This window comes from Gossypium hirsutum, chromosome A13 (assembly GCF_007990345.1).
Source record: "Gossypium hirsutum isolate 1008001.06 chromosome A13, Gossypium_hirsutum_v2.1, whole genome shotgun sequence".
NCBI lineage: Eukaryota > Viridiplantae > Streptophyta > Magnoliopsida > Malvales > Malvaceae > Gossypium > Gossypium hirsutum.
This window is the reverse complement of record NC_053436.1, coordinates 78,760,018-78,767,915: the sequence shown is the minus strand read 5'-3', so window position 1 is coordinate 78,767,915 and position 7,898 is coordinate 78,760,018. Positions and strand designations below refer to the sequence as shown.

The 7,898-nt window shown below is 32.0% G+C and overlaps 1 long non-coding RNA gene across 4 annotated transcripts; it reads left to right on the top strand.

Moving 5' to 3' along the window:
• The first annotated feature begins 5,290 nt into the window (after positions 1-5,290).
• Positions 5,291-6,918, top strand: LOC107913057 (uncharacterized). 4 transcript variants are annotated; one of them, XR_005908023.1, is made up of 4 exons: positions 5,291-5,305; positions 5,438-5,527; positions 5,998-6,475; positions 6,571-6,918. It is a non-coding gene; the product is annotated as an uncharacterized lncRNA (long non-coding RNA). The 4 variants fall into 4 exon arrangements; XR_005908022.1 differs by lacking the exon at positions 5,291-5,305 and having other exon boundaries at positions 5,424-5,527; positions 5,998-6,065; positions 6,336-6,475; XR_005908024.1 differs by lacking the exon at positions 5,291-5,305 and having other exon boundaries at positions 5,377-5,527; positions 6,004-6,475.
• Positions 6,919-7,898: the final 980 nt, after the last annotated feature.

The window sequence follows — 7,898 nt, the reverse complement described above, 5'->3', positions numbered from 1 at the left end:
TAGAATAATGAGACTTTCTGAATTGAATCAAATGATCTGAGTGGTTTACTAGTTGTAATCTCATCGATGTTAGCTCAGAAATATGTGAAAAAGGGATGCAACGCGTATCTTACATATGTACTTGATACAAAAGTGTCAGAATCAAAGACTGAATCAGTACCAATTGTTTGCGAGTATCCAGATGTGTTTCTAGAAGAGTTACCAAGTGTGCCACCGATCAGAGAGGTTAAATTTGCTATTGATTTATTATCAAAAATTTCACCGATATCTATAGCTTCGTATAGAATGGGTCTGACAGAGTTGAAATAGTTGAAAGCTTAGTTGCAAGAATTAACAGATAAAGGTTTGTACGATCGAGTTTTTAGCATTGGGGTGCGCCAGTATTGTTTTTTAAGAAGAAAGACGGGTCAATGGGAATGTGTATTGACTATTGCCAGCTTAACAAGGTTATGTTAAAGAATAAGTATCCGTTGCCGAGAATAGACGTTTGTTTGGTCAGTTGAAAGGTACAATAGTGTTTTCAAAGATTGATTTAAGATCTGGTTATTATCAGTTGCGAGTTAAAGACTCAGATGCGCCGAAAACTACATTCAGAACGAGGTACGGACACAATGAATTCCTTGTTATGCCTTTTGGATTAACTAATGCTCCTGCCATTTTTATGGATTTGATGAATCGGATATTTAGACCGTATTTAGACAGATTTGTTGTTGTGTTTATTGATGATATTCTGATATATTCTCGAGATGAGTTTGAGCATGCTGAGCACTTAAGGGTTGTATTGCAAACCTTGAGAGATAAGCAATTGTTTGCAAAGTTCAGTAAATGTGAGTTTTGGCTTCGAGAGGTTAGATTTCTGGGACATATCATTTCAGCCGAAGGCATTAGAGTTGACTCGAACAAGATTTCTGCAATTATAGATTGAAACCTCCGAGAAATGTATTTGAAGTCTGAAGTTTTCTAGGACTAGCTGGCTATTATCGATGTTTTGTGAAAGGATTTTCTATGATTGCAATATCGCTGACTCAATTACTTCAGAAAGATGTAAAGTTTGAATGGTCTGAGAAGTGTCAACAGTGTTTCGATCAGTTGAAAGCATTATTAACAGAGGCACCAGTGTATTGATACAGGAAGGCAAAGTAATAGCTTATGCTTCTATACAGTTGAAGCGCATGAAAAGAATTATCTGACGCACGATTTAGAGTTGGCCACGATTGTGTTCGCATTAAAGATTTGGCAACATCACTTATTTGGTGAGAAATGCCACATCTATACAGATCACAATAGCTTAAAATATTTAATGACTCAGAAAGACTTGAACTTGCGACAACGAATATGGCTTGAATTATTGAAAGACTATGAGCTAGTAATTGATTATCACCCAGGGAAAGCAAACGTAGTTGCTAACGCTCTGAGCAGAAAGTTATTATTTTCTTTGCATACAATGAACACGTAGTTAGCTTTGTTTGATGACAGTTCAATTGCAGTTGAGTTGAAAGCGAGACCGTTATTTCTTCAAGAAACCGGTGAAGCCCAGAAATGCGATAATGAATTGCAAGTTAAATGAGTTCAGTGTGAGTCGACTTTTGATTCAGAGTTTCAAATCGGATCTGATGATTGTTTGATGTTTTGAGGTAGAATCTGTGTACTGAGAAATCCCGAACTTATTCAGAAGATTTTAAACGAAGCACATAGTGGTTATTTATTTGTACATCTGGAAATCACTAAAATATACAATGACTTGAAACAGTTATATTGGTGGTCAAGTATGAAACGAGACATTTCAGAGTTTGGTTTCGAGATGTTTAGCTTGTCAACAAGTTAAACCGAACATCAAATACCGTCAGGACTACTTCAGCTAGTAATGATACCTGAGTGGAAATGGAATAGAGTTACGATGGATTTCTTATCAGGGTTGCCCCTGTCTCCGAAAAAGAAAGATGCCATTTGGATTATCGTAAATCGATTAACAAAGTCTGCACATTTCATTTTGGAATGTACAGACTATTCACTTGATAAATTGGCTGAATTGTACATATCTGAAATTGTGAGATTACACGGTTTGCCAGTTTCAATTATTTTAGATAGAGATCCGAGGTTTACATCGCGGTTTTAGAAGAAACTGAAAGAAGCTCTGGGTACAAAGTTGAACTTTAGTGTTGCATTTCATCCAAAAACTGACGGTCAGTCTGAGAGAGTAATTCAAAATCTTGAAGATATGCTTCTCTGTTGTGTTTTAGAGTTTGAAGGCAACTGGGAGAAATATTTGTCATTGGTTGAATTTTTGTATAATAATAGCTTTCAATCGAGCATAAAGATGGTACCGTATGAAGATTTGTATGGTCAAAAATGCCGAACACCTTTGTACTTGACCGAGCTTAGCGAGAAATAGATCCACGGGGTTGATTTGCTAGAGAAACTGAAGAAAAAGTGAAAGTGATTCGCAACAGTTTGAATGCAGCTTTTGATCGACAGAAATCCTACGCGAATTTAAAGCGAAAAGAAATTGAATTTCAAATCGGTGATTAAGTATTTCTGAAAGTGTCTCCGTGGAAGAAAATCCTTCGATTTGGTTGTAAAGGTAAACCGAGTCTGTGATTTATCGGGCTGTATAAAATCATCGTAAGAATAGGTTCAGTGGCATATCGGCTTGCTTTACCAACTGAGTTAGAGAAACAATGTATTTCCTTTGTCGATGTTGTGTCAGTATAGATTAGATCCTTCACATGTCATTTCTCTGACAGAGATCGAAATTCAACCTGACATGACGTACAACGAAGAATCAATCAGAATTATAGCTCGAGAGATGAAAGAGTTGAGAAATAAACGAATAGCTTTAGTGAAGGTTTTGTGGCAACGTCACGGTGTTGAAAAGGCTACATGGGAGCCCGAGGAAGCTATGAGAAAATAGTACCCTAACCTATTCACTAGTAAGATTTTCGGGGACGAAAATCCTTAAGGGGGAGAGAGTTGTAATAGACCGTTTTTAGTCAAACTGAAAAAGTGGTTTCGGGACCACAAATTCAAAGTTAGAATAATTATTTTTTTATTATTTTAATTTCTACAGTATGATATTATGTTGGTGTGAAATTTTCGTTAAGAAATTTTATCGTTTGACTAGTCAATTTGATAAAAATGACTAAATCGCGTAAAGTGCAAAAGTGTTGTTCTATTAGTTAAAGGTATTCAATAGCTATAGAACCATAAATTTAAGGTCCTTATGTTGTAATTATTCCATTAATAAAGGTAATGGACAAATATGGACATCATTAATGTGACTAAGTAAGGTTATATAAGTAATTTAATTAGTAAATAATTAAAATAGGTAAAACAAAACCAAATTATTTCATTCATCATCTTCTAGTCAAAATTCTAGGGCAAAGAAACACCATTTTTAAGCTTTCAAATTCGACTAAGCTTGGATTGCTAATTAAGGTACGGTTTTTGTTCTGTTTTTAATGATTTTTATGTTTTTGAGATTGTTGCAACTAGGTCTAGCTAGCCTAGGGACTATTTTGCAAAGCTGTTAAAGATTTTAGTTGTTGTCATTGATGAATAAATGATTATTTAGATGTTTAATGATAGATTATGAATGTTTGATGATAGTTATACAAGTTTTATTAAGTGATTTTTGAGAAAAATGCAAAATAAGGATTAAATTGAAAAATGTGTAAATTGGGTCGTAAAAATGTAAAATAAATGAAAAATATGGACTGCTAGGGTATAATGGTAATTCAGCTAGCATGTGTTAGTCTTGAATTTCATGAATTTGTGATTTTGTGTAATAATGACTAAATTGTAAAAATTTGAAAGTTTAGGGGCTAATATGTAAAATAGGTTAAATACATAATTTGGATTGAATTAAATAAATAGTGGAATAAATAAGCTGATTTTGATTACTTATAGTTCAAGAAAAGAGGAATTCAGACTTAGATTGGGGAAAAAACAAAATAATTGAATAGTCGTCCGTTTCGTCATTTCTGTACACGAGGTAAGTTCGTATAATTGAAATAAAATGTGTATTTATTAACTGATGGATGGGATTGAGATTGTATTTATCCTATTAGTTAATTTGGAGATCTTAAATTAAATGTACGGTTAAATAAGACGAGTTGTTAAATAAGACCATAGCTAAGCTATGGCAATCAAAAAATAAGACCATAACCGGGTTATGGCATGTGAATGTAAGACACGGCAGGGCCATGGCAATGTATGTGTAAGACCATAGTTGGACTATGGAAACGGAAAATCGATGTAGTTGTACCATAAGCATTTATAATCCTAGAGTGATTTGGAAAGAGAATTGGTGAGAAATAGATACGTATCGATACAGGTATGTACAGAAGGCTGTTCAAGTAAGGAGATAAAAGAAGTTGAGAACTTATGAGTTATTATGTTGTTAAACCTTGTGTTAACTTATTGATTGAAGTTTAGAATGCAATTTATGTTATCTATTTTGAAATGCTAATGAATGATTAGATTATTTCATAATTAAATATGAACTTACTAAGCTCTATAGCTTACTTTGTTTATTTTTCTATGTTTTATAGTATTTCAAAGTTAGCTTGGATTCGGGAATCGTCAGAGGCTTCACCGCACTATCGGACATCTATTTTGGTACTTTTGAAGTTATGTATATATGGTGTATGGCATGTATAGGCTTTGGTTATTTTGGTATGTTTGATGGAATTGTATTTTGGTTATTAGAAGTAGCTTATAAATGTGTTATGTGGTTTGTTGTAAATATTGCCATATGATATGGTAGATGTTGAATTATGAAATCCAAATGTTTATTATGGTATGAGGTATTTAGTTGGTTGAGATATGTTTGTTGTGGATTGGTTTGGATGATAAATTAGATGAATTATAGTACATAATATATATATGTGAGTTATGACTTGTAAAGCAAGTTGAGTTGATAGGTATTTGAATAGGTAAATGACACTAAATTGAGTATTGAAATGGTTGAAATAGAAATAGTATTATTTGTATATTGGTTGATGATGTTTGGCTACATATTCTGATGTAATAATTTGTTTTCACTTCTTGATATTCTTCAAACTAGATCTTTTCTTATTTTTTAATTATCTTTCTTCAATATCCTCTGTCATGTTCCTTTATTTGTCGATGTTCCTTTGGAAATGATCTTATCTTTCGGGTTGGATTTGTCGATGTTGTCTTCTAGACTAGAAAACTACTTAGGGAGGCTGACAAGGAATCGGGTCACAAAAAGACAATAACATCACTTACAAAATCTGCAGACTGCTCACACTTCCTTATTGGTTCCTTAGATAAATCTGCCAAGGTGATGCATCTTATTAACCTCACAAGTTTTTTGAGCATTTGTGGCTATTTTTTGAAATAACCCCAGATTCTTTATTCTTTGGCTAAAATTTCCTCTGCATGATTCTTCTTACATTTTTCTGTAAATGTTTAGCTATGGGACACAAGAACGTTGACTCTTATCAAGACCTATGTTACTGAACGCCCAGTCAATGCTGTTGCTATGTCTCCACTTCTCGACCATGTAAGTAAGAACAAATATGAGCAGCATAACTTGTATGCAATTCCCTTTGCCCCTAACTGCATCTTTCCTTAGTTGGCTGCATTAAAAATCTGACATAGCCTTTTTCTAGTTCTTGAAGTTAGTAACTCGTTTCTTAGTATTGTAATAACTTCTGGACTTGAAACATTTAAACTTCTAGCACTAAGGCTTAAAGGTGTCTAATATTGTAATGCCTAGTAAATTTACACCTAGAAAATTTGAAGCCTTATATTACTGTTATTCGTTGTCTGCAATATATTTCCACGGTGACCTAAAAAAGAAGTGCAATATTCAAAGTGCAATTGTCTTTCTCATTTTAAATTCAAATATAATAGCCATACCATTTTATCACTTTAAACCCTATCCTTTTAGCTTTTCCGCTGCAACATGATCAGTGAAAGTCTTGATTAATTTGTATGATACTATCTGAAATTGATTGATTATCTTGCTAGATGTAGAGGGTCAGCCCGAGAGCATTGTGCAAGATATTGAGAACATGGTTCGCTCTTACATTGAGAAGGTAAAATGCATTTGATCTTTATTGTGTGCTCCTTCTAGTAAAATTTACTTAAATAAGATTTACAACGATGTTACTGCTAATAATATTTTAGGATAACGCGTATTTTATATGTGACTTTCTTCGAAAATCCTAGGAAAAGTGTATTGTAGATTGTTGCTGCAAATTGCCACTTCTTCTGTTTCCAATAACTTTGCAGTATACATTTTTTATGGTTTGTGCAAGAATGACAGCTGAACATTGTTGCTGCAAATCCTAACAATGTATGAGCAGGAAGTACAGTTTTGTCTTACGTATATATGGTCTGCGCTACTTTGCGCCACTCGATTCCAAAGTCCATTGTTTATTGTCAAGTCCGTGAAGCTAAAAGAAGCCTGCTTGACTTTTTCTACACGGAATTGGGTAAACTGGAGGTGAGAAATGTCCTCTCTTAACCAACTTACCGTCTATTACTTATTTTGGTGAAACAGATGATCAGTGAATGATTTCTGGGAAATTTCTTTTGTAGCAAAAACGATTATCGGCATTACTGAATGAGGATCCAGCAATCATGGAATGCCGATCCGCTCTTGCGAAGAGACTGGAATTATATAGGAGTGCACAAGCTGAAATCGATACGGTCGCTTGGTCGAAGTAAGAGTGGGTAAATTTAGATTTATAGGGCATGGTATTGGGATCTGTTTTGTTGTATTTTCGTTAAAGCAATATATTTTTACCATATTTTAGAATGCAAACATCATTTGTTGTGTATTCTGAGTTTCTTTAAAGCTGTATAATATGCAAATGTTTTGCCACTTTATCGCTTATGTGATTTTTCATTCATTAATTTAAGCATCCGAACACATTTTGGAAATAACTTGAGTCTGACCCAAATACCTCTCGATTTTTTCTTTTTTCTTTTTGCAATTTATTAATTTAAGCATTTTTGAGATAAATTTTAAAATTACTAGATAAATCCTCTTCCCATGCTTCGGAAAATTAGTCATATTTTGACTAAGATATTTATATTGGAATATAATGATTTGATTAAATTATATATTTTTATTAAATTATATTTAAAAATAATTAATTTAAATTATATTTTATAGTATTATATATTATGATTTTAGTAAATTCTAAGAATATTTAATATTAAAGAATTTTATTAAATTATATATTTTTACTAAATTATATTTTTAATAATTATTATTTTAAATTATATTTTATAGTATTATATATTATGATTTTAGTAAATTCGTTTAAGAATATTTAATATTAAGAATTTTATTAAATTATATATTTTTATTAAATTATATTTAATAATAATTATGTTAAATTATCTTTTAAATTATTTATTGTTAATAATAATTTACCAAAACAAATTTCTGCTAATTATTAAGAATTTTATTAAATTATATATTTTAATTAAAATATATTTAATAAAAATTATGTTTAAATATGATTAAATTATTTATTATTGATAATAATAATCTTATTAAAATTTAAATAACAATAACAATAATCATTTACCAAAACAAATTTATGCTAAGGGTATTCTAGTCATTTTAGTTTTTTCCATTATGCTATTACACCTCTATTCCATTCAACCAAACACAAGATTACTATTACGCCTCTATTCCATTACATTCAACCAAGCAGTTGATTTGCTATTACACCTCTAATCCAATACACCTCTAATCCCAATACACCTCTAATCCAATACACCTCTAATCCAATACAGCGAACCAAACGCCCCCTAAATAAAAAAGGAAAAAAATCAAGCTAAAATCAGCTCATTTTCTTCTCCATGCTGTCGAAATTCTAAGGGTCTTTATAGCTAGGGTTTTCCAACATTTC